This window comes from Micropterus dolomieu, linkage group LG09 (genome assembly GCF_021292245.1).
Source record: "Micropterus dolomieu isolate WLL.071019.BEF.003 ecotype Adirondacks linkage group LG09, ASM2129224v1, whole genome shotgun sequence".
Taxonomy (NCBI): Eukaryota; Metazoa; Chordata; class Actinopteri; order Centrarchiformes; family Centrarchidae; genus Micropterus; species Micropterus dolomieu.
In genome coordinates, this window is record NC_060158.1 from 21,827,821 (window position 1) to 21,830,912 (window position 3,092).

Consider the following 3,092-nt stretch of genomic DNA (forward strand, 5'->3'; position numbering starts at 1 on the left):
GACCAAGATTAATCTCTACCAAAGTGATGGAAAGGCCAAAGTGTGGAGAAAGAAAGGAACTGCTTATGATCCGAAGCATACAAGCTCATCTGTGAAGCGTGGTGGAGGTAATGTCATGGCTTGGGCGTGCATGGCTGCTTCTGGAACAGGCTCATTAATATTTATTGATGTTGGTAGCAGCAGAATGAATTTTGTCTGCCAATTTACGGAGAAATGCATTGAAACTAATCGGGAGGAAGTTTATCATGCAGCAGGACAATGACCCAAAGCACACTGCTAACAAAACAAAGGACTTCATCAGGGGAAAAAGTGGAAGGTTTTAGACTGGCCAAGTCAATCAGCTGAACTTAAACCAATAGAGCATGCATTTCACCTCCTTAACAGGAGACTGAAGGGAGAAACACCCCGAAACAAACACGTACTGAAAGAAGCTGTGGTAAAAGCCTGGAATAGCATCACAAATGAAGAATGCAGCAGTTTGGTGATGCTGATGGGTCGCAGGATTGAGGTAGTTATTGCAAGCAAGGGTCAAGCAACCAAATATTAAATGTTATTAAAAAATGTATTTATTGTTATTAAAATTTATTTTCTCTTATGTGTGATCCCACTAATGTACTGATCACAGTTTATGTCACACTAAATGAGGTGCTTTCAGTCACATGATATTCTTCATTCGACACAATCTCCGGCACAATGTGCTGAAGCAGTGCGCTTCACCGGAATTAAACAAGATTCAGAGTTTCTGTATCATCTGCCTATCTCTACTTGCTACATGTTCCACTACGTTCACCAGGTAGTTGCTAACTTTGACAGAGCAGTAAGCCAAAACAGTAAAGTTGTGAAATCAAAACGATGAGCTGAAAGACGTTGAAACGCTCCATAGAGCTGAGGGCGATCCCTTTCACAGTACATGTAATCATTAGACTCATTGTTAATGTAAACATGTTGATTAGTGCAGCTTTTAAAAGAAATACCCAGACGTTATCGCAAAAAGACCCTGCTCTCCACTCACTCCTATCACAATTGTGGTACACCATATCCTAAAACCTACCTGGTAGCCTAAGAGAGACCACCAAATAAAACACAAGCACACACTCTCTGTGAGCTATAAGTGGTACCAGCCCTCTTAATTGACTCCAGCCCCACAGCCGGCACCCTGCCCATTTCCCTCATCCTTCACTGGCCTTTGATGGAGCGGTCATGACATCAGGTCAACAAAACACAGGGGAGCCAGGACAAAACAATGCCCACTGCAGCCCCATTGTCAGGGTGAACAATCCCAAACGACCAATCCTTGGGGAGAAACAATACTGGAACAGGAAACAGATACAGACCCACTTCCTGTCCAGAGTTTAAATTTAGGAACTGCTCAAAGCATTTCTGTGTTGTTTTGTTGAGTAGCACAAATGCCTAAATTAAGGACTGGCCGCTTGAACGGGACATTGTTATGGATACAGAGAAAGTCGTGTGTCTGTGTTGTGTGTATGTACATTGAGTGAAACAAAGAGTTGGCACACACAACACTGGATGCTTTTTACACATACATACACCTATAACATCAGCACTAAATCCTGAAAAGTGGTGTTTGCCATGTGACGCACATTATTTCCATTTACATCCGAATGAAGGGATATTGCACAACTTTAATAACCTCATTCACCCTGTCAGCTGCTATTTTAAGCCCTGCCTGTCCCTGAGTTTTGTGACATGAGGTCATGTTGGTCATTCCTAACTTCTTGAATGTGTGTGTGAGTGGTTTCTCTGCCAGTTCACGGTGCTTCCTAGAGATACGCAGGGCTTTAGGAAGTACAGCTGGTAGGAAGTATGACACGACAGAGCAACCTGGGCAGGCCTGGTACATACATGGACCCTTTAAAGACCCTCCAGAGCCTGGTACAGGGCCTGGCTGTAAGACCTTCTCTAAAGGAGAGTTGCCTCTGGGCATGACAGTTGGCCTTTCATAAGACCTGCGGGAGCCCGGAGGCTACTTGATGGCTCTTTGAACTGCCTTACAGTCCAAAAGCTTGTGTATAGTGGCGTGCTTGTGTGTGTGTGTGTGTGTGTGTGTGTACACTAATTCACCAAACAAAAAAATTGCTTTTCTCTGTGTGTGATCAGCAACATGTGGCTACACCAAACAGAATGAGGAAATGCATCAGCAGTGACTTCAACAATGTCAGGAAACACAGTCAGAATAGCAGTTGATCCGAGAGGTTGCATGTATAACCATTAAAGATGACCCGTCACACAGACTGGGCTCCTTCAGCGAATGACTCCCACCCATTTTGTTTGCACAGCTTTACATAAGCAAATATGTCTACTGTCAAGCATTTATTGGAATATCATCCAAAAGCAGTGTGTGTCTGATTTGATTGCCCTGAATTTAGGAAATAGTCTAGACATGACTGTTAGGTAATCAAACCAATGAATGGGAGAAAATCTGACTAATGTCCTGTTGTCCTGACAGAGGAGCATGTAGTTAAAACATCACTTTCATCTGCACTGGTAGGGGGCTAAAATTTCTCTGAGGGGCAGATATTGACTGTAGAGGGAAAAAATGGCTGTTGGAGCAGAAAATAACCTGCACTGTTGTTTTCATTCTAGAGGTTTGTATGGGCTTTACTGAACAGGAGATGAGAGTTTACTCTGTGGAAAGAATAGAGCAGGGCGTTGGGCCTCTCCGGGTCGATCGCTTCTAAGGAAGACAGATGCCAAAGGGAGCTCCACTGTTCCGCTGCTGGCTTTGGTTGGCAGCAGAGGGCTGATATGTGTCGCCTTGTGCAATCTGCTCCATGACCCCCTGGCTTTTTGTGAAAAATACACATACGAACAATCACATGGACACTTGCACGCAAGTGCACACACATGCACCCACCCACTTGCACAGAGATAACAAGACTGCATGGGGATGCCAGCCAAATTCTTGTGACACTGAACTGGGCAGCTTCAGCAGGCTCTATTTGGATTGTTCTCCCAACAATATATGCCAATTTATCCTTGATATAGGGAGAGACAGCCCCAAGAATGAAAACACATTCCACTCTGAGGACTGAGGAATAGTCTTCCCTATTATTATTATTATTATTATTATT